We start from the raw sequence: 24,383 nt of genomic DNA on the forward strand, positions 1-24,383 counted from the left end.
AATGACCAAAACACAATGTAATTATAGTGCCTGATGGGTTCGTGCAATTATATAGTTTTTTGTAGATCAACTTGAATAATTTCCACCAGTGAAATTGCTTCATTTGATGTGGACAAGATAGTGTATTGACATCTAAGGTTACAACAGATGGCATATGAAAAATAACACTCTAGAACACTCATTAGTGGTCCTTAAAAGACGGCACGAGAAGCAAGAGGAAACTCATGAGCTGTATGAAATGTGCTAATAGATAATGGGCCTCTAACTCTTCAGAGATCTGTTGAATATGGTATTTCAACTGTTTATAAAAAAGCTTCCTGTGACACACAGAAATGCCAGTTCCTAGCAGTGATCGTGAGGTCTCCAAAGGAGGCGGTGACTTCACCCAGACTGTGGTAGCATTAACTACTGTAAAAAGAACTGCCCCAGGCCTCACCCACCGACAGGGCTCTGCCCAAACTGGACATTGGTGGGTTGAGAGCTCTACTCTGCCTTGCTGAAGTGGGTTAGTTTTTCCAAGTCCCTCCTCCACAGGAAAACCCGAGACCTTCTGGGTCTGGCAGCTGAAGGCTGAGGATTTAATGCTGTCCTGTGTGACAGCTGAACACCAACAAAGCCGCTGGGATCACCACAGGAGCGCAGGTTAACCATTCAGGTAGCTAGTTAGTCTCTGTCATTTCAACTGACATAGAAGCCATTTGAATTAACTTCCTGCTCTAATTTATCCTTCTCGGACGTGATGGTGCTGACAGCTAACTGTGGCTTTATTAGTTTAACAAACCTGGTCCTCCTCTCAAGCCTGCAGTTTTCTGGTCAGTCCCTGCAATGGTTTGAAGGAAAATGGCCCCCAAAGGGAGTGGCACCATTAGGGGATGTAGCCTTTTGGTCTTGTTGGAGGAAGTGTGTCACTGTGGAGGTGGGTTTGGAGGTCTTATATATGCTCAAGCCATGCCCAGTGAGACAGTTCACTTCCTGTTGCCTTTGAATCAAAATAAAAGAATTCTCCAGGGCTGGAGAGATGGCTCAGTGGTTAAGAGCATTGCCTGCTCTTCCAAAGGTTCTGAGTTCAATTCCCAGCAACCACATGGTGGCTCACAACCATCTGGAATGAGGTCTGGTGCCCTCTTCTGGCCTGCAGGCATACACACAGACAGAATATTGTATACATAATAAATAAATAAATAAATATTAAAAAAAAAAAAAGAATTCTCCAGCATGATGTCTGCCTGAACGCTGCCATACCCCCAGCCACCACGCTCCCTGCCATGATGACAACGGACCAAACCTCTGAACCTGTAAGCCAGCCCCAGTTAAATGTTTTTCTTTATAAGAGTTTCTGTGGTCATGGTGTCTGTTCACAGCAATAGAAACCCTAAGACAGTTCATTTCATATGTAAAAATCAGGCCTTCTACTAGGTCTCCTGCTAAGAAAGGCAGACAGTTTACCTTGCAATGTCTACTATTACCAAGTCCCAAGTTCAAAATTTGAAATTTTCTTGGTTGTCTTCTAAGTTTATTTAAAAGTGCTTCTCATTGTGATGAAAACATCTGAGTAAAGAGTGTTTGTGCTTTAAACCCAAAACCATAAATTTGCTGTGACTCAAAGGCGTGAGTCAGTTCAGGGGCTTACAGACACAATGAGGATGTCAGTGCTGATTACTAACAGTGGTAATGCTAATACACCAAAAACTTGTATTTCTTTTTGTAAATATTTTAAAATGTTTCACGTAAACTTCAGTGAGCTATGACTTGGACCTACTGATCACAGGTCAAACTGACTCCAGATAAGTACTCCTGCCAATCAACAGCCTAAACTTCCCCGCCTACTGCCTAATCCCAAGGGAATATCTATCTCTTACTCCCCCACCCCAGGCTCCACTCCTGTCTCGAGACTGCTTCCACACCCCCAACTACCAGGACCATGGGCCTGGAAGTTACAAATGTACACCCAAGATAAAAAATTGTCCCCGAAACTTTAACTCCTGTCCCCACTCTGTATCTGTCCCAGGAGGGTTCCAATCAGCTGAAGAGTGCAAACTGCTCCCAAACTGCCTGTCATGCTCCAGCCCCAGGGGTTCCTTCACAACCTGCGTCCCATACTGCTCCAAAGTGGCCTGTGCTTCACTAGCCCCAGGTGGTCCCTCAGAACCTGGGAGGTGTAAAACAGGTGTTCCTCAGTCTGCACTTCTCTCTCCTTTCTGGGCCTTGGCCACAACTCCAGCCTTCCTGGGCTCTGACTACCACACCCCAATTTCAGCTAAGAATCAGGTACAGAAGAGATTATGCCCCCTTTTTTATTTATTTATTATGTATACAATATTCTGTTTGCGTGTATGTCTCCAGGCCAGAAGAGGGCACCAGACCTCATTCCAGATGGTTGTGAGCCACCATGTGGTTGCTGGGAATTGAACTCAGGACCTTTGGAAGAGCAGGCGATGCTCTTAACCACTGAGCCATCTCTCCAGCCCCCAATGCCCCCTTTTATCACCAACAAAAAGGCTAGAATGTTAGGTCCCCCAAAACCTCAGGACAAATGGCTGTGTTGCCTATCAGCATACCGAAGTGTGTGCTTGGGCTCTGGGCTCATCAAGAGCACTTCTCACTCGATCCTCTCTAGCCCAGGGGCTTCTCTTCTCTCCCCTCAGCTTCTCTTATCTATAGAAACGTGACATTTGGTCAGGTGCTCTGTTGGTTCTCTCTTGGTCCTCTTGCCCCCCCCCCCCCCCATCTCCTCTCATTGGCTTGATCCAGATGCCTCTGGCTGTATTCTCTCTCATATCAACAATAAAATCCTTCTCATTTTCACCCACAGCTCTGTTTCTCCAGACCTGCCATTCACAGAACACAAGTTGTTTCAAAGGCTCAGACAGCCCCATAGCTGTGGCTGTCGTTGGCAATCACCCCATGATCATGGCACCTCCAAGTATGCTGGGGTCTCCACTGCAGTTGGGCCGCACCTTCACCAACAGTCTCTCCCGGCTCTCCTCAGGGCCCGGGACCCTGCCCCTGCCACGCAGTGCCAAGCCTCAGCCGCTCTCCAAGACCCCTTCGATCCCAGAGTTTCCACTGCAACTAAGGCTGCAATTAACAATGGCTTCTCAAAAAGGCAGGCCTAGGCTGCTCTCTAGGATCCCTTCAAATCCTGCTCTCATGCCACCAAAACCAGCCACGCTGGGAAGACTCTTACACATTATCAAATTTGGTTGCCAGCTTGAGATGTAACCATGGCTCTCACTGGCCCACAGTTTCTGATGCTAATCTATTTCTCAACTCCAGCTAACCAGCACTGATTGTCCTTATTTAGTAGGCTGGTCTCTTATAATCACAGCTGATTCTTCAGCTCCAGCTGACCAGACACCTTAGAGTCTTCATTCAAATATATTACACAAACTATCCTGAAGTCTTTGAAGATCTGTCATACTTCACAAGCCAGACCTCCATCATCCGTGCTTCTCCAGTACTCCTTATCTCCCAAGCTTCACACAGCAGCCCATTAGCCGCAAGCACCCAATGGCTTTTCCAGCCCAAAGTGCCCAAGTCTACAGTCCTCCTGAAAACATATACTTAGGTCTGTCACAGCAATACTCCACTCCTAATACCAATTTGTCTTAGTTACGGTCCCCTTTTTTATCTCCTCTCTCCCTCCTTCTTTCCAAGCATGAGTGCTCTATCTGCATGTATATATGCATGTACACCTGCAGACCAGAAGAGGCAGCAGTTCCACTACAGATGGTTGTGCGCCACCATGTGGTTGCTGGGAATTGAACTCAGGACCTCCAGAAGAGCAGCAGGTGCTTGTAATCGCTGCACCATCTCTCAAACCCCATTAGTTAGGGTTTCTATTGCTGTGCTAAAAAATACGCTCATCAAAAACAACTTAGGAGCCAGGGGTTGGTACACACATCTTTAACCCCAGCACTTAGGAGGCAGAGGAAGGTGGATCTCTGTGAGAGCGAGTTCTAGGACAGGCTCCAAAGCTACAAAGAGAAACCCTGTCTCAAAAATCCAAAACCCAAAACAAAAAAAAAAAAACAACTTAAGGAAGAAAAGGTTTATTGCAGCTTATAGTCCATCATGAAGGGAAGTCAGACCAGGAACTTAAAGGCAGGAACTGAAGCTGAGGCCATGGAGGAATGATGCTTACTAGCTTGGTTCCCATGGCTTGCTCAGCCTGCTTCTTATACAATCCAGAGCTATCCGCCCAGGCCTGGCACTACCCATAATGGGCTGGGCCCTCCTACATTAATCACTAAGAAAATGCCCTACAGGTTTGCCCACAGGCTAATATTATGGAAGTATTTTCTCAATTGAGTTTTCTTATTCCCAGATGACTCTAGCTTGTATCAAGTTGATAAAAACAACAACAACAACAACAAACAAACAAAAAAAAAACCCCACACACATACACACACACACAAAACAGGACAGGTACCCAAAAGGTAATTGAGATCGCATAATAGCACTAGGGAAAAACATCTAGACTAATGAAACAGAACACAGAGACCAGGAATCTATGTTAGGGCTGGAGAGATGGCTCAGCAGTTAAGAGCACTGGCTGTTCCTCGGGGGACCCTAATTCTATCCTTACTAGGACTACGGGCCTGAAAGTTCCAAATGTAACAACATCTGTTGTGGAAATTTATTCAGCCAATAGCCTTTTGGGTACCAGCCATGAGGGCGAGGTCTGAGGTACTACGTGTGGACTGATAAGCGCAGACGTGAAGCTGCTCGCTCTCTTGGCTGGTGCTCTGAGTTTTATTCGCAGCTTCCACTGCCCGCAGAGCAGACGATCACAGCGGCTCTCTACCCTTATCATGAGTTTCCTCAAATAAATATTTGTTATCCTTTATTCCGGGCACTTGATCCTTAATCAAGCCTATATTTTTGCGCCCAGCATGGCCAGAACCCAAACTTAGCCACCTAGGTTTGAGAGAAAAACTAGTGCTCCCAGCTTCCTGTGCCTGGCTTAGATTCCTCCCCCTCCATCCACCCATCACCCCGCAGCTCAGATCGGCTCTGCTGGCTGTCCGCACCTGCACAGCTCAGGGGCTCCACCCCCACCCCCACTACATGGCTGTTCTGAACAGCGTCTGGCAGTCCTTCAGTGCACGGTGGGTACTGCTTTTTTCCCCTTTGTCTTTAACAAAAATCTGTTCAGTTTGGGTTTTAGTTTTTGCTTAGAAATCCATAGGTTTGGCAGGGCGGTGGTGGCGCACGCCTTTAATCCCAGCACTCGGGAGGCAGAGGCAGGCGGATCTCTGTGAGTTCGAGACCAGCCTGGTCTACAAGAGCTAGTTCCAGGACAGGCTCCAAAACCACATAGAAACCCTGTCTCGAAAAACCAAGAAAAAGAAATCCATAGGTTTGGCAACATATGGGTAAGGCCGGAACTTTTGGCAGTACAACTGCGACACCTGCTGGCCAACATCGTTATTACACCTTAGACTCTCATCAGCCAACTGAACCAGCCGACCGAACACCAGCTCCACCTACTGGTCAATTAGGATTATTACACCCACGACAGTTTTCTGAGGATTTCAACAGAGAGAAGTTATTTGATAACTTAGTAATATTAGATTAATTAATTTTTTTCAATTTGTAAACCACGCCCAAGATGATTCGGATACTATCACCATTCAGGAATTTAAAAACATTACAGTTTCTACTATGGATGGAATACTAGAAGTGGTATACGACATACCTGGGGCGCATACATTTTTTAGCGATAGCTGCTATTAGTTTGATACTTCATATTATATCCTTAAAGAAATGGCTTGATAACAGAGCAAACAATGAGAAACTTAAGGAAGTGATGCAGACTTTACAGACTGGTAATGAGAAGTTAGCTGAAAGGATTCATACCATTAAAAATGGTAGTCATAATTTGACAGGCAAAACTCACCCCATGTCAATGGGTTATGAATCTTACAGAATGGTACCGAGAGATTAGGTGGAAGGACTTATACTACTGAAACTGACAATCATAATTTGTCAAAGAGTCATGACAAGCTAGCAGATAGAACATCCCTCCTAGAAGGCAATCTGCATGCCTTCCAAATAATCTCTAAGAATAAAAAGATTCCATATGGGTCTGCCAGGGCTTCTGGCAGAAAGTAATAATAGAATTGACCTGTTATTGACAGGAAGTGTACTAGAGGCCTCAGAATTTCATAAAAAATATGTCAATAGTAAAGGCATCAAGTTATGGAAATTATAAAAAATTGTCCTGCTTGTTCCTTCTATAGCCACTCTTTTTTACCTGCAGGAAGCGTCTCTAAAAGTATGCAAAGAAATGAAATTTGGCAAATAGATGTACTTCATTTTTCAGGATTTGGAAGATTAAAATATGTACATCATACAATAGGCACATTTTCAGGATTTTAATGGGCAACTTCTTTGATTTCTGAAAGGGCTGATGTAATTACACACCTGTTAGAAGTTATGGCTGTCGTGGGTATACCTGCACAAATTAAAACTGACAGTGCCCCAGCATACGTCTCTGGCAAGATGAAACAGGTTTTTGAATACTGTAACATAAAGCATAATACAGGTATACCACATAATCCTACAGGACAAGCGGACACCGAGAGATCTAATCACACCTTAAAGGAAATGCTTAAAAAACAGGTGGGGGGAACCAAGACCCCCAAAGATAGACTACATAATGCCTTATTAAACCTGAATTGTCTTAATGCTAATGAGAAAGGAACAACAGCTGCAGAGAGACATTGGACAATAGTCAAAAACTTCTGAATTAAATCAGCCCATGTACTTCAAGGATGTGTTGACATCAGAATGGAAACCAGGAGATGTGCTACATTGGGGAAGGGGTTTTGCTCGTTTCCACAGGAGAAGAAAAGCTATGATACCATCAAAATTAATCAAGATTTGGTTGGAAAAGGAAAAATCTCTTAGTAAAGAGAAATGATAGCTCATCCACTGATGGAGGAGGGTCATCTTTCTAACTGTTGTTTCATTGGTTAATTAATAAAAAAAAACTGCTTGGCCTTTGATAGGACAGAAACTTAGGTAGATGGAGAAAACAGAACAGAATTCTGGGAGAAAGAAAGCTGAGTCAGGCAGTTGCCATGATTCTCCCACCCTACACAGATGCAGGTTAAGATCTTCCCTGGTAAGCCACCTTGTGGGCTACACACATTATTAGAAATGGGTTAAAAGATGAGAGAATTAGCCAATAAGAGGCTAGAACTAATGGGCCAGGCAGTGTTTAAAAGAATACAGTTTCCGTGTAATTATTTCTGGTAAAGCTAGCCAGTGGCTGGGAGCTGAGTGGTGGGAAGCGGCCCGCAGCTCCTTCAACAATCCACTGAGGTGACAATCCTACAAACTGTAAGGAAACCTCACAAAGGTTGGGGCAGGATTCTGTTCTTGCCTTTGCAGGAAAACAGAAAATACCCATCTTCAAGAAGTCAAGAGACCTTGGACATCTAGACACCCAAAGAAGAAAAGATAGCTATCCAGACAGAATCACCAAGTAGACAAGAATCTGACTTATGATACTAATATTCTCTGCAGGGTAAAATCTCACTGCCTAAACATACTTATCTCCTTATTTCTCAGTATAGTGGTAGTCCTGACTCACTTAAAATTCAAAGTTGGACTTGGTTCTCTCCTTCTCTAAATCTAAACATGTTGTTAAAAGAAAAATTCAGAGTTTCTGTCTTACATCAGAAGAGCTGTCTGGTGTGAGACAGAAAATAAAAATCTCGGGACCAAAGTTATCAAAACTAAGCTTTCAAAAATTCTACTTCTCCCCATACCTATTTTTGTCTCTATGGTATCTTTCCTTGGATAAATGTCTATCAAAATTCAAACTTTGTTTTAATATTAATAATGTCTAAGTTCTCTAAAGTGGTCAATAATTTTTCCTATAGTAATCTCTAAAATTTCAAGAAAGAAGATGGGCCTCATAGTGATTTCACCTGGATATATATAATCTTATAAATTTTGTGATAAAATTTTTACTTTTAGAAAAGTTTTAAAGCTGTGCGGTGGAGGCACATGCCTTTAATCCCAGCACTTGGGAGGCAGAGGCAGATGGATCTCTGTGAGCTTGAGGCCAGCCTGGTCTACAAGAGCAAGTTCCAGGACAGGCTCCAAAAAAATTTAAAAATTACAGGTTAATAGTCACCCATGTTTGTCATATTTTTAGTTATGTTTGTCAGGTTCTCTAGATACACAAAGATGTGCTCCACATGGATAGGTAATCTTCAAACACTTCAAAGAACTGTAGAATATGGCATTTAAATAACACAGGCTCCTGTTGATGTGAGACACAATTGCTCCTGGCAGCACTGATCTATTCCTGAGAGAATGTTGGGCATTGGAGACACTCCACTTGGAGCTTGTCTTCTTGGCAAATCTGGCCTTGGGTAAAGAACTGCCCTTGCCTCGACTACTGACAATATGCATGGTCTCCAGACTGGACAAGCAAGATAAAAGCAATGCAACTGCCAAGACAGGGTAAAATAGTGTTTCAAATTTTCCTGCCTCTGAAAATGGTTTGGCAGATACCCTAGGCCTGAGCCAAAGTTGGCTGCCCCAACGTTGCAAAAGAGGCTTTGGGTGTTTGTTCAGTTAGCCAGCTGTCTCAGTCATTTCTTACACTTTTTGGAAGTCACCTGCTTGCACTTTCTGCTTACTCAGGTAATATTGATTTCCTTCTCAGGTCTTCGATGGGGTTGAAAACTAGATGGCCATAGCTACATTCCTCTCATAACTTAGTTAAGACATTTTTAGTATTAGATGCCTCAGCATAGGACAAGTATTGAAATCATCTCTGTCATTTGCTAACTACCTTAGACTGGACATTTAGCACGTGTTTTTTGTTTGATGCTGTTCATCTGGTTGTAGTTCTATTTTTGTGTATGTTTTTGCCTTTTTTCTCCTGGACAATACTTGATATTTGTTCTTATTGTATATAGTTTTGGAATCCTTTTAGAATCCTTTTTCAGACAAAGGAGAAAGTGTTGTGGGAATTCACTCAGCCAATAGCCTTTTGGGTACCAGCCCACGAGGGTGAGGTCTGAGGTACTACGTGTGGACTGATAGTGCAGACAGAAAGTGTGCTCACTCTTGGCTGGTGCTCTGAGTTCTGTTTGCAGCTCCCAGTGTCACAGAGCATAGAACCACGGCGGCTCTCTACTCTTATTGAGAGTTTTCCCCCAAATAAATATTTGTTATCCTTTATTCCGGGCTCTTGTAGACTTCCTTAATTAAGCCTATAAACATATTTCCTTTAAGTTCATAAATTTTAACTTCTGCCCCTAGTCTCTATTTGTCTCAGCAGGTCTCCACTCGGCTGGCAGGCACATCCAAACATCAACTGCTGACTATAACCTGCTCCAAATGACTAGGAGCCCTGGACCTGCTGAAGCTGAGGTGGCCCCACCCAGGCAATGTTACTGTTTCCTGTCTCTACAGCTGAGCTAGATAAATAACCACATGCTTCTGATGAATGCTCTACTGCCCCACCTCTGACTAGCCTTCCAACCTCCCTGGGCCCTGAGGACAACACACCAGTTTCAGCTGGAAGTAGTTACAGAAAGAAAATACATTGTTATCCCTTGACCCCTGCCCTTAATAAACTGAAATGCTAAGTCAAAAGGGAACTCCCTGACATAGGGGACAAAATGGCTATCTATAATTCCCATTGACATACCAGAAAAATGGGCCCAGTGCTGTGTGATATTTTGTTTGTGATCTGATAAATAAAGTTTGCTTAGGGTCAGGGGGCAGAACTAGTCACTAGTTAATAACAGATGTCTGGAGAACTGTACAGAGGAGAAACAGGAAGTTATAAGGTGGGGCTGCGAGAAGATCTCAGTCCCCTTTTGGATGGAGGTATGGTAGAATCAGAAGTGACTACGGTGGCTCACGGGCTTCTCTGAACTTTCATGTTTTTACCCCAATATGTGACTCCTGATTTTCTTTCTTTCCTTTTTTTTTAAGGTTTTTTTTTTTTTTTGTTTGTTTGTTTGTTTGTTTGTTTTTTGAGACAGGATTTCTCTGTGTAGCTTTAGAGCCTGTCCTGCAACTCACTCTGTGGACCAGACTGGCCTTGAACTCACATAGATTTGCCTGCCTTTGCCTCCCTGAGTGCTGGAATTAAAGGTGTGCACCCCCCGGCTGACTCCCATTTTTTATTGATAAATTAATAAGACTGACATCTCATCTGGCACCAGGTAGAGCTCGCAGCTGCAGCTGTCCTCAGCCAGGCTGTGCACGACTGCGCTCTCTACGCAGACGTGCTGTGCAGCAGCAGCCTCACACTGCGCTGTAATCACTAGCAGACCTCGTGGGACAACTGGGAATTCTTAAAGGGGGGAATTAGTTAAAAAAATAGTTTATTCCCCACATTAGGAAAATGGAAAACATGGGGCTGGAAAGATGGCTCAGCAGTTAATAGCACTGACTGCTTTTCCAGAGGACCCGGGTTTGATACCCAGCATCCACATGGCAGCTCATAACTGTCAAAGATCTGTCACCCTCACACAGACAGACAGACAGACACACAGGCAAAACACCAATGCACATAAAATGAAAACAAATTATTTTAAAAAATGAAAAACACTATTATTATGGAGGGAGTTAGGCCTTTGTATGATTCCACAGTGGATGGATTAAAAATGGAACAACTAATGAGGGGATAATTAATTTCGCTGGGATTTATACAATATTATATATTATTGGTTTGATAATTCTTGTTTTATCCATAAAACAAGGTTAGTTGATGAATGCCAAGATACAGGCCTTAGAAATAGTTACTAGAGAAAATAATGCCATTTTGACTGATAAGTTACAAGCCTTAGAAAAGCTTACTAAAACAGATAAAGACAGAGGAATTAAAGGAGAATCAACCTCACCATTACATTATAAAATTAGAGAGGAATAGCCCAAGGTTATCAAACAACCAACCTTTATCTAGTAACCTTACAGGAACAACTTCCAAATGACAGATATCCCCAAAGCTAGGTAAGAGCTGATGGGATTCCTGTGGAAATGTTAGATTTGAGGTAATTTAAAGAAGTGATAGTCTCATATGGTATGCATTCACCTTTTGTGAAGCAGATGTCAAATTCATGGTCAACTAGTAATAGAATTATCCCACAGGACTGGAGAGTCTTGGGTACAGCAGTATTGGAACCTGGTCCTCAATTGCAGTGGAGGACCTGGTGGAAAGATGAGGCTGGGACCATCGAACAACGAAGTAGGGCTAGAGGTACTGAAGTTCCCCAAGACCAGCTTCTTGGAGAGGATGATTATCCTGATGCACAAAGACAGGGTCCATATGATGACCACACCTGGGCTCTATGCTGTGCAGCAGCTGTGAATGCTTGAGACAGAATTGAAGTCAGAAAGAGAACTGAGTCATATACTATAGTTATACAGGGCCCAAAAGAAACCCTCACTGATTTTTTTTTTTTACAAAGACTGACTTCAGCTGCAAATATGATGATACCAAATCCAGACACTAGACAAATACTAAGTGAATCTTGGGCTTTTGAAAATGCTAATTCACAATGCAAAAGGATAATTAGGCTTTAAAGGCAAGATCAGCACTCATAAAGGACTAGATCCAAGATAAAGCAATACTGAATATAATAACCATGATGATAATTAGATAGGACAGGTGATTTCCAGAAACTCGAAGAAAAATCAAGATGTTAGGTGTTTTATTTGTGGTAAACAAGGTCACTTGGAAAGGGATTGTAGGCAGGGCTTTCCTAGAAACAATGTTTCTTCTAGGAATAATGGAAACAGAAGGCTCTTGCCTCTGAGTATGCAGACGGCACAGCAAAGTCCAATACTGAACCAATGTAGACCAACAAGAGACAGACAGGGCAACCCTTTGCCATCAGGAAACACCTTGGGGGCCCCCATGTCAAATTTGGTTCAAACATTTCCTGTCATCATGGGGGAAGCTTCTCCCCAGAGCAATTAAAGGACCTAATGCCTACTGTAAAAGAATGATACTGATAAAACAACTTTAGAAAACAAAAAATTCAGAAGAAACTATAAAGCAAATATTATAAAGATTAGATTCAAACAAGAGAGACCTCTTTTACAAGAAGTGATAGTTCATCAAACAGTGTGATCATTCAATATAAACTAATTTATAAAACTAACAAATGCTTTTCATTTGATCAGATATAACTTTTTTGTTGTTGTTTTTTTGTTTGTTTTTGTTTTTGTTTTTCGAGATAAGGTCTCTCTGTAGTTTTGGGGCCTGTCCTGAAACTAGCTCTTGTAAACCAGGCTGGCCTTGAACTCACAGAGATCCAGATGCCTGCCTCTGCCTCACAAGTGCTGGGATTAAAGGTGTGTGCCTCCACCGCCCGGCTTTAAAACTTTTCTTCTGGGAAAATCCCAGAGTCAAAAGGTAGACAGGATAATACAAGTTCAGAAAAGCTAGCTAGAAACAAGCCAAGCTAAGGCCAGGCATTCATAACTAAGAATAAGCCTCTATGTGTGATTTATTTGGGAACCAGGTGGTAGGCCCCTCAAAAATAAAAAAGAATAAAACATCATACAACAAAGTTCGCCTTTGCTAAATAAACTTCTGCTTAAACTGCCTTTTGATTGACTGTTCCAGGCCCCACTCAAGGCTAGCAGCTTTCCAAGTCACTTGGTATATGGGCCAAAGTCACACTCTCAAGTGGGGAATGTGCTGTCTCCAGAATCCAAACAGCCCACTAAACACTGTGCTGTTTCCCTGGTGACAGGAAGGGCCAGGTGCAGTAACTTACCCTTTACCTTGGAAGGAATGTCTGCATGCCTCACACCATTGGACTCCTAAGAATTTCACTAAGGTGGAAGGCCCTTGAGTTTTGGTTAGATTTATTTCCCATCCTCTGATTGCACATATGGGTTACCAATGAGTTCTAAGTGGTTGCTTTTGCCTGTTCTAATCAGCAAATGTCATCAATATAGTGCATTAATGTAATAAGTTGGAGAAGGAACAGATGAGCAAGAGCCCCTCTAAGTTATGATAATGGGCTGGAAATGAATCTCTGAGGTAAAACTGCTGAGATACTGCTGGCCTTGCCAACTGAAAGCAAATTGCTTATGGACAGGACTGAGAAAAAGGCATTTGCTAGATCAGTGTGCATACCATGTGCCAAGAGATGTGTTAGTTTGCTCAAGTAAGGACAGAGATTGAATTCATCCTTCAAGGAGACAAGACCTAAGGGACCCCAAAACATCTGCCACATTACGAAGCAAAAATGGACTTAAACGCACAGTTCCGCCTCAGCCTTCCAAGTGCTGGGATTACAAATGTGACACCCACCCAGCCTGTCTTCTCAGATAAGATCTTTATTATGTTTGTGGACCTTAAACCTTTGAGATGAAGTAACCCCCCTAGCTCAGCACCCAAGGAGTCAGTATTACCACGTGCACATGACACAGCTTACACAAGGTTTGTGTTGACATATATTTTCATTCTCTAGGTCTATTCACAGGAATGGAATTATTGAATCCTTTGGATTTAGCTTTTTGAAGAATGGCCAGATTATTTTTACAGTGGGTAGGCCATTTTACTACCAGCAATGAGATTCTAGAATGTCTGCATCTGTGCCAACATACACTGCTGTCCTTTTGCTCTGGTCATCCTAGTGAGTCCGACATGGCATCTCACGGCTGTACCTGTTTTTGTGCAGCATGGGGACTCGGTGATGACATACTGGGCAAGTGCTCTATCACCTAACTACTCTCTGGCCCTGGTTGCTTTGATTTGCACGTCCCTGGTGGCTAATGATAACAGATATCTATCCATGTGAATAGTGATAATTTGTATTATCTTCTTTTGGCAAACTGCCCCTTTTCCATTAATAAATTCAGTTATTTCTCTTTTTATTACTGAACTGTGCTCTTGGAAGCACATGTCTTAAATATTTAGGAAGCACAACTTCTTTTTTCTACAAACATGAGTCTTGGAGACATGACTTTAACAAGGTCTGCATGATAATCTATTTTCCTCCACATTTATGACACTATTTTTTGTTTGTTTGATTTTCAAGACAGGGTTTCTCTGTGTAGCCCTGGCTATCTTGGAACTTGCTCTGTAGAAGATCTCAAACTCAGAGATGTGATGTGGGATTATCCCTCTGTATGCTGTGAATAGGTTTTATTACCATTGGTTAATAAAGAATGCTTTGGCATATGGCAGGGCAGAATATAGCTAGGTGGGAAATCCAAACAGAGTCAGAAAGAGAAAGAAGGCGGAGTCAAGAGAGACATGAGCAGTTGCCGGAGATGTGAGGTCACGAGTCTCATGGTAAAATACAGAATAACAGAAATGGGCTAATTTAAGTTGTAAGAGCTAGTTAATAATACACCTGAGCTAATAGGCCAAACAGTCTGTATTTAATAAAAGTTTCTGTGTGATTATGACTCAGGACTGGGCAGCCAGGAAACGAAAGCACAGCCTCCAGTTACAGAGATCCACCTGCCTCTGCCTACTGAGTGCTGGGATTAAAGGCATATGTCACAATGCCCAGCACATTATTTTTTAATGTTAATTTAAGTGTGCTTGAGTATATGTATGTGTATCACATGCATGAAGGAGCCTTCGGTGGTCAGACAAGGTGTCAGAGTCCCTAGAATGGGAATTAAAGACAGTTGTTAGCTGCCATGTGAGTTCTGGGAACAGAACCCCAGTCCTCTGTAAGAACAAGTGTTTCTAACAGCTGATCCAACTCTCCAGCCCCTATAACACCACAGAATTTGCAGCACCACAGAACTATTCATTTTCATATAAAGAAGAAAAAGAGCTGGATATAGTGGCAAACACCTTAACCTAGCACTTTGGAGGCAAGAACAGGCAGATTTCTGTGAGTTCAAGTCCAGCCTGGTCTACATACTGAGTTACAGAACAGTTAGACATAGTGGGACCCTGTAATGTCCTCCCCCCCAGAAAAAGAAAGAATAACAAGCCATGATGGTGTGCGTGTAATTCCAACACACCTGAGGCGGGGCAGGAGTGACTCGAACACAAGACTTAGCTGGGGCTATTAAATAATGAGACCCTGTCCAAATCGGACCATTCCCAAAATTCAAATTTCAAAAAGTATAAAAAGTCTAGTTATTGGGCTGGAGAAATGGCTCAGAGGTTAAGAGCACTGCCTGCTCTTCCAAAGGTCCTGAGTTCAGCTCCCAGCAACCACATGGTGGCTCACAACCATCTGTAATGGGGTCTGCTGCCCTCTTCTGGCCTTCAGGCATACATACAAACAGAATATTGTACACATAATAAATAAACAAAAAAAAGTCTAGTTTTGGGGCTAGAGAGATAGCTCAGCAGTTAAGAGCATTTGCTGCTTTTGCAGAGGAACTGGGTCAGTTCCAGTCCCATATGATGGCTCACAACTGTAACACTAATTCCAAGAGATCAGACATCCTGTTCTGGCCTCCGAGGGTACCAGACATGTACATGATACACATACATCCATGAAGGTAAAACACTTATACATATAAATAAATCTTGGGAGAAAAACAAGTCCAGTTATGCTAGGCATGGTGGCAAGTTTCTTTAATTCCAGCACTCTGGAGGAAGAGGTAGGCAGATCTCTATGTATTTGAGGCCAGCCTGGTCTACAAAGCAAGTTCCAGGTCACTCAGGAGAGTGTAGGTTGTAAAAATGGTTGGTAAGACTCTGATTTAAAAAAGAAAATTCTTGTATTATCTAGAATCATAGGATGTAGTGAATCAGGAGCTTATAATAGAGATGACTGGGATAAATGTAAGAACAACCAACCTCCAGGCTGCTGCCAAAGCCTTAGGAACTAGTGGGAAAGAGGCTGCCTGCTGAGTGAGAAAAAAGGAGAGGAAAATGCCCCACAGAGCTACCAGAAAGAAGGTTCAGGGTGGAAGGGTGAGTTAAGGGGGAAGCGAAGGTACAGTTCTCTGTGGCCGAAAGTGAGAAGTTAGGGCAGTAACTCAGGAACACCAGTAAAACTGGGGTTTGGTTACCAGGCTGCAGATTCCAGCTCTTCCTTTAAGTTCAAGTTTAGCTGCAATTCAGCATTTTCCACAGGAAAGGAAATCATGGGAAAAAAATATTTTCTCTCCTGTAAACTGCTACTTGATCATCTGTCACTCTGGTTACAGAGGACATCACTAGCATGTCCATGGTCAATGGAGCAACTGAAGAGAACGCAGGGCTACCAGGTGGTGGCAGCAGGTGCCTTTAAACCCAGCATTAGGTAGTCATAAGCAGGATCTCTGTGAGCTGGAGACCAGCCTGGTCTACAGAGTTACAGGATAGCCAGGGCTACATAGAGAAAGCCTGTCTTGGGGGAGGGGGAGAGGTCCTGTCCAAGGCCTTGGTTTGAGTTCCAGATAAGAAGACATAATGGCTGATTACGCTGACATACTACAGTTAATAAAACATTGTTTCTGGGGGTGCTTGTGAGGATGGTCCCAGAAGTGGTGATTATCCAAACTGCAGTTGTCAGGCTTTGGGCTTAGAATGGATCCACTGGGGCTTTCTTGGGCCTCCAGCTTGTAGATGGAAGAGCATCAGACTTCTCAGTTGACTCAACCAGGCACCTCTAAGCTGCATCCTACTGGTTCTCTATAAAACCTAACAGGGAAATAACGGCTGTTCTATGTGCCAACTGCTTTCCTGTAGGGCATTTCCCTAATAACCCTGCAGAGGACTGTTCATTTAGTACTTGTGGGAAACTGGATCTGAAGAAATAAATTACCAAGGTCCACAGTGGCAAAGGAAGTGGCAAAGATGGGGTTCAAAACCTTTTTTTTTTTTTTTTTTTTTTTTTTTTTTTTTTTTTTGGTTTTTTCGAGACAGGGTTTCTCTGTGGCTTTGGAGCCTGTCCTGGAACTAGCTCTGTAGACCAGGCTGGTCTCGAACTCACAGAGATCCACCTGCCTCTGCCTCCCGTGTGCTGGGATTAAAGGCGTGCGCCACCACCGCCCGGCCCAAAACCTTTTTTTTAAAAAAAAAAAAAAACTACAACCTAAGCCTGAGTGTACAAGCAACCCTTATGATCATCCGCATCCAACTCACAATGGTAAATGCTCACCAAACTACCTTCTACTTGATAGGCTGTGGTCACAAATTTTAATGAAACCAATTTGGTATTTTTTTTTTAAACAAAGATGATCCAATTTAAAACCTTTGTAAGAATCTTAATACAGACATCTAGAAATTGGGGGGTCCTCAGTCCCCACTTTTAGCTACAGAAAGTTGGTACTAAAACTACAGATTCATTTGACCTCTCCTACTGAACCCACACTACCCTAGGACACAACCAAATAAGCACACACTTTCCCCTATTCCTTCTGTATGTCTGAAGTATCTCTAAAAGTATCCTTTTCTTCCTTTTTAGGTCACTCTAATTTATTCAACTTTCAGGATTTAATTACAGTTGTCAAAATGAACTTTTAGCAGGGCAGTGATGGGGTGGTAGTGAATGCTTTTAATCCTAGCACTTGGGAGGCAGAGGCAGGTGGATCTCCAAGTTCAAAGCCAGCTTGATCTACAGAATGAGTTCCAGGACAAACAGGGCTATGCAGAGAAATCCTGTCCTGAAAAACCAAAATCTAATAAAAACAAAAAAAGCTTCTACAAGTAGAGCTTATCAATTATTTTCACACCAAGAACATGATGTTTATAAGAAGCATGTTTATAAGAAAGAACAACTGTAACGTGAACAATAAAGAGACAACCCCAGAGACAGAAATTGGGGTTCAAGCCAAAAACCAGAAAAGCAAGGCAGCCAAGCCAGCCATTAGAGAAGTCTTACTCTACCAAGGGTGGGTGACCATAGACTAAGCAGACTAAGTCTCTCTCCTCCCATTTTATATTCCCTCTAGTGCTGAGATTAAAGGATTATGACTCTCTAGTACTGGGATTAAAGGTGCAGACCACCACCTCTATTTGTTTCTGTATTGATCTTGTGTAGCCCACAGTGGTCTTGAACTCACAGAGATCCATCTGTCTCTGTCTCCCAAATCCTGGGATTAATGATATGTGTCATTATTACCTGGCCTCTAGTGGCTTTAGCTTTGCCTCTGGTCTTCAGGCAAGATTTATTCGCTAAAATACAAATACTATACCACTACAAACAACACTGCTCACAGACAGCCACAAGCTCTTCCATTTACCCCAGGTCATGGCCATGGCCAATCAAAACTTCTGGAAAGTTCCTAAGGCCTGCATATAAACGTTATTCTTGTTTTGTTTTTATTGTTGTTTTGTCCTGGAACTTACTATGTAGATCTGGCTAACTTGGAACTCCCAGAGGTTGGCCCTCCCTCAGCCCCCGCCCCCCGTGCTGGGATTAAAGGTGTGTGCCACCATGCCCAGCTTATTTCTTTCTGAGGTAGGGCCTCACTGTGCCCAGGTTGGGACTGAATTCCTCAGCCTCCTGAACAAACTTCTATTCTTGTACTTGTCATTCATGCGTATGATGAGCTGTTTCACTGTCAGCTCTCCTACCAGATCACAAGCTCTGAGAATACAGGAGTGCTGCTCTAGTCTCTCTGATCCACACATGCCTTGGCACACAGTGCTTTCAGATCAGATGGCTGAACAGAGCTGAATCCTGAACACCTTTTAGAGCAGTCTTTCAGCTTAGAACACTGCAACAGTTTGAAGCTAAGCTATTCAAGTTCTCTGTCTCCAGAAAAGGCTGGTAAACATCAACATCTTCCAAGAGACTCTGTACTTCCCACATATGTAGAAGTGCTGCCCCTTCATAATTCCACTCAGTAGTATTTAAAATTATCGAAGACATGAAGGGTACGCAGTAGTGAAAGAAAAGCAATGCAGAATAGACATTAAACAAATACAGCCACGTGTCAAACAATGCCAGCACCCAACAACAGACCAAACTTACGATAGTGGTCTCATAAGATTACAATGCAGGTTTGTATATTCAGATCTAGCATTATATCTCCTCTTGAATATCTAGTATTATTAATATAATCTTAGTATAAGATTATAATATTTATTATATTTGCCAGGTAAGGGGGCAGATGCCTCTAATCCCAGCACTCAGGAGGCAGAGGCAGGAGGATCTCTGTGAGTTAGAGGCCAGCCTGGTCTACAGAGGGAGTTCTAGGACAGCCAAGGTTCTTACACATAGAAACCCTGTCTCAAAACACAAAAAAGTTAACACTCAAAATATAAGATTAGCCGGGCGGTGGTGGCGCACGCCTTTAATCCCAGCACTCGGAAGGCAGAGGCAGGCGGATCTCTGGGAGTTCGAGGCCAGTCTCTGGTCTACAAGAGCTAGTTCCAGGACGGGCACCAAAGCTACAGAGAAACCCTGTCTCAAAAAACAAAACAAAAAACAAAAAAATCAAAATGTAAGATTATAAGCTCAAACTTGCATCACTTCACTACTTTTTATCAAATATTTATTTACTGTGTGTGAACACGTGCCACAGTGTTTACTGGTTTTCGTCCTACCATGTGGGTCACAAGCAGGCTGCCAGGCTTTGACAAGTGCCTTCACCATCTGAGTCATTTTACTGGCCTTCACCTAGAATTTTTACTGAACCTTTTCTGTGTAGATACACAAATACTGTCCATTTTATGAAAATTACCTACACTATTTGCTATAGTAACACACTATGTATAAGTGTAGCCCAGGAATAACAGGTATGTAGTAAGCTACACAATCTAGGGTTGTATAAGAACATTCTGTAATGGTCATAGGACAAAATCAGCTAACAGTGCATTCTCATCACTATGTGAGCATATGCTCCATGTATTTATTCTTATGGTGAAATCAGCACACGAGAAGATAAATATGTGATGGTTATTAGTTTTAACTTGACATCTAAGTCACTTGGGAAAAGATTCTCAATGTCTAGATCAGGTTGCCTATGAGAGATTATCTCGATTGTGTTAACAGAGATGGGAAAACCACCCTTTCTTGGTGGCATCATTCCCTGGGTTTAGGTCCTGGACTGCGTAAGTGAAGAGAGAGGCCTGAATACGAGCAGACACTCTGAGTTCACCTCTCTGCTCTTGACTGCAGCTGTGACTATCTGCTGCCCCACAGTGATGGCCTACAATCCAGAGTGGTCAGCCAAACAAACCCTTCTCTTCCAAGTTGGTTTTTGTCAGGGTGCTTATCACTGCAACAGAAAGGAAACTATGCATGGATAAGTCAGAGTACAAAATGACAACATACAATTAGGCGCTGAGAAATTCTACCCTCAAAGCCTCAAGAATAACTATGCTCTATCACAAAGATGGGAAGAGTGGGGGAACACCACAAACATCTCCCAAGTTCCTAGCCTGAGTATCTGGAGGAACGGGAACACTAGTAAAAGTATGAGCACGTGAGGATAAAACTAAAAATTTCAGTTTGGGCCACATTTAAAATGTCTATTAGACATTCAAGAGGGGAGATGATGCCAGAGCTGGACAGAAAAATCTGCAGCCCTATGAGACCTATGAGGGGGATCATCATGAGTTCAAAGTCAGTCTGGACTATAGAGAGAGACCCTGGCTGTTCCTCTGAGATGCAGGTTCAATTTCTAATAACCATGTTCCAGTTTCAGGAGCTCTGATAACCTCATGTGGTCTCTGCATGTGGTGTATAAACATACATCAGGCAAAATACTAAAATTCATAAAATGAAAATAATCTTTAAAAAATAAAGTGTTGCCAGGCATAGTAGCCCATGACTTTAATCCCAGCACTGGGAAGGCAGAGGCAAGCAGATCTCTGTGAGTTACAGGCCAGACTGGTCTATATAATGAGTTCACGGACAGGTAGAGCTGCAAAGGGAGACCAGTCTCAAGATAACAAATTAAAAAATACATAAAATTGTTTGGTTGGAGGCTTCACCCAGCCCCTGGCATCCACGTGCCTGGGGAGTCTGGAATGTTTGGATGGAGCGTTCCATTCCAGGCCCCCTCCTCTGGGAGTTACCTCAGTCCAGATACCACCTCTAAGAAAGCCTGGGAAATGGTGACCCCTCCCCAGAGACGGTCAAGACCACTCCCACAGGCTACTTAAACTGCTCCCCAGAGAATGAACATGTGGGCTTTCCAGTTGTCTCTTCGTTCTGGTCTTCCTTCCTGTTTATATCCCTGGGGGCCTAGGGGAAGTGCTGGCATCCGAGTGCTGGCATCCATTAAACCTCGGCTTTTTCTAATTTGGTTTGATTTGGTCTAATTTGGATTATTGCATTGGCGGAGAGGTTTATCGGGCCGTAAAACCTTTCAAAAATATTTTAATTAATAATAAAAATGCACAAATAAACCTAAGTCTTGAATTCAAGGTAGAATTGTTGGGGGATGTGACAGCCAGCACTAACCTGAAGGCCCGCTCTACCCCAACTACTGACACTCCCCCCAGAGTACCAGACCTCTAATCATTTACACACAGCGTCCCTGGGACAGCCAAAGAAACTGAATATGGTACGAGGCCTCCCTTACAGGCCCTTTACCTTTTCCTGTAATGCCTGTGAGACCCTAAAGGCCTGCTGGTGAGACAAGAACAAGATAATGGTGTTCCTGCCTTCTGCTTTTGTAAACTTGCTTACTGCTCAGGGATTGGGATGAAGTAGTCTTTTTATTGCCATACAATGGGAAAGGAAAACACTGAAGGTTGCAAATTTTCTTGCCCAGCCATGGATTACGTAGCTGACTATAATGTACACTTTTGATATCCATCCACCTTTGTAAATCCTTCCTTTAGCCCCTCTGGCACGGTATGCTGTTTGGCTCTAAGGTTGTTGTCCTTCTGCTAGTAGTAAGAATAAACTCATTTGAGCTGGGCAATGGTGGCACATGCCTTTAATCCCAGCACTGGGAGGCAGAGGCAGGCAGATCTCTGTGAGTTCGAGGCCAGCCTGGTCTACAAGAGCTAGTTCCAGGACAGGCACCAAAGCTACAGAGAAATCCTGTCTTGAATAAATAAATAAATAAATAAATAAATAAAATGAAAAAGAAAGAATAAACTCATTTAATCTAAATTTGAATTGAGTCTAAGTCTTTGGTCTTTCCTAGTGGATTCGAACGCTACAAGAGAATACCGAGGTAAGGGGCCAGTGAGACAGCCCAGCAGATGCAAGAGCTTGCACCAAGCCTGGCAACCTGAGTTCAATCCTAGAAGCCCACATGGTGGAAGGAGAGAACCACGCTGTCCTTTGAGCTTCACACAATGCCATGGCATGAACATGACTACCTTTACACACACACTAAAGACTTTTAAAAGGTAGAAATGAAAGCCAAGCAGTGGTGGTGCATGCCTTTAATCCCAGCGCTTGGGAGGAGAGGCAGGCAGATCTCTTTGAGTTCGAGGCCTGCCTACAAAGTGAGTTCCTGGACCGAGAGGGCTCTTATATAGGAACCCTGTATTGAAAAACAAAAACAAACAAAAAAAGATAGGAACGAGAGTTAGCACCAAAATAAATGTCCTTTATACTTAAACTGTGAAATAGATAAAGCCCGGGGAGTGAACAGAAAGAAAGGCAAGATGTAGGGTTTACGTATTTCGATGGTACAACCATTAAAGCTAAAGAAATGGGGCAAGAGTTTTAGGCAATGAAAGAGGGTGTTACCAAGCCTTCATCACTGACCTAGGCAACCCAGAAGTCAAGGTGGCTTTGGTAGAGTTGTTTCTCTGGAATGACAAGAGACAGGGCTTCTCTGGAGAGAGCCGAACAGAGACTGGTGGGAGAAGATGCTAATGAGTAAAAGCCGCCGCCCTAGGCTGCAAGAGTGAGCTGACAGGTGAGTGAGCAGAAGGGTGGCTAAGTTACTGTTGTGTAAAAGTGCACATTCAGGGAATGTGTGGCTCAAGTCTGTAATCTCAGCACTTGGAGCTGGGGGCGCACGATCGCGAGGTCAAGGCCAGGCTGAGTGAGAGCGTCTCAAAACAAACGAGCTTTTGAGCGAGCCGTAAAAAGTGTCGGTGTCCGGGGAGGAGCGGGCTGCACTCTCAGGCCGAGGACCTCATTAGGTGCCCGCCCCAAGTCGAGCCAGCTCCAGCGCCGTCCCACTTCGCCAGGGACGCAGGGCGCACGCGCAGACCTAGGGAGCCGGGCGAAGCCCCCCCCCACAGCCCCGCCCCCTTCCCCGTCCAGAGCGCTTGCGCGTCAGCTCCGAAGCCGACTCAGCGAGCCGGGCGCCGGGCAGGAACGCTGGCCCTTCGTTCCCGCGCTGCTCGGAAGTGTCTTGCCATGGTCCCGTCCCACCTACCGAGTCTAGGGCGAAACAGCACGTCGCGCTGGTGACTGCGATAGCGGGAATAGGAGAGTCGCTGGAACGCTTCTTCACAGGGTACTATGGCACTTGTGTTCGAAGGTTCGCGGCACGTCAAGAACCACACACGCTGTTTCTCTTATGAGCGCGGTCGAGCGCGGAGGACTCCTTTGCGCATGCCCGATACTTCTCTGTGACGTGATGCATTGCACGCTGGGAAATGTAGTTTTTATTTTGACACCTGTGCCCTAAACTATTTAATCATGATTTAATAAATCACAGTGCTTGTTTGTTTCCCGTGTCTTTGCATACTTCCCTAAAAGCTTTCACATAAATCAAAAGAACCAAAAAGCGTGTATGGAACCTTGCCTAGCATGTGGGAGGTGACAGGACCAGACCCTCAGCACCAGAAGAAAACAAAAACATCAGATTGTTGGGAAGAGGGAAAGAAGGTCGCCAGGAGGCATATGAGGACTCTGAATTTTAAGCTAAATTTTGTTGTGAATCTAAAATTTATCCAAAAATATTTTTAAATCGCAAATAAGCAGTCTTGGATTCAGAAGTTACATTTTTACAGAATCTTCCCAGGAAATGAAGAATGTGATCATGCAAATATTTAGCTATAAAGGTATTCTTTGGGGCTGGGCGGTGACGGCACACGCCTTTTATCCCAGCACTCTGTGAGTTCAAGGCCAGCCTGGTCTAAAAGAGCTAGTTTCCGGACAGGCTCCAAAGCTAATGATAAACCCTATCCCAAAAAAAACAAAATAAATAAATAAATAAAATACATAAATAAATAAATAAAAAATAAAAGTATTCTTTGGAAGCCTACCTAGCTCGTGGCCTTAGCATGGTTCTGGTTTCAATCCTCAGGACTGCACCCACCCCAAATATCTTTCCTAGTATTTTGTATTTCATACATAACCCCTAAAAAGTCAAGATGGTTTGGTGGTTAAGAGCACTTGCTGCTCAGTCATGAGGACCAGAATTAGAATTTTAGCACCCTGCTCCCCTTTTCCCCTCACTGTTCTCCTACTACCCTTTCCCCTCCCCCCATGCTGCCAATTTACTAAGGAGACCTTGTCTACTTCTTCCCAGGGGGATCCATGTGTGTTTCTCTTTGGGTTCTTCTTGTTTCTTGTCCTCTCTGAAGTTGTAGCCTATAGGCT

General features: G+C 43.4%; 1 protein-coding gene across 5 annotated transcripts in view; it reads right to left on the reverse strand.

Moving 5' to 3' along the window:
* The window catches only part of Sgf29 (SAGA complex associated factor 29), a 44,194-nt gene extending 20,810 nt beyond the window's left edge, over positions 1 to 23,384 (reverse strand). For 3 of the 5 annotated variants that reach the window (XM_041666841.1, XM_041666840.1, XM_041666837.1), the window contains exon 1: positions 23,212 to 23,383. The gene's annotated coding sequence lies outside the window, so the exon portion shown is untranslated. Of the gene's footprint in view, positions 1 to 23,211 lie in introns of all 5 variants that reach the window. The other 2 variants (XM_041666838.1, XM_041666839.1) reach the window with 1 other exon arrangement.
* Between the last annotated feature and the right edge of the window lie 999 nt (positions 23,385 to 24,383).

The sequence above is a fragment of the Microtus oregoni genome, unplaced genomic scaffold (assembly GCF_018167655.1).
Source record: "Microtus oregoni isolate MIOR12 unplaced genomic scaffold, Mior012 000016F_ref0000370, whole genome shotgun sequence".
In the NCBI taxonomy this organism is placed as follows: domain Eukaryota; kingdom Metazoa; phylum Chordata; class Mammalia; order Rodentia; family Cricetidae; genus Microtus; species Microtus oregoni.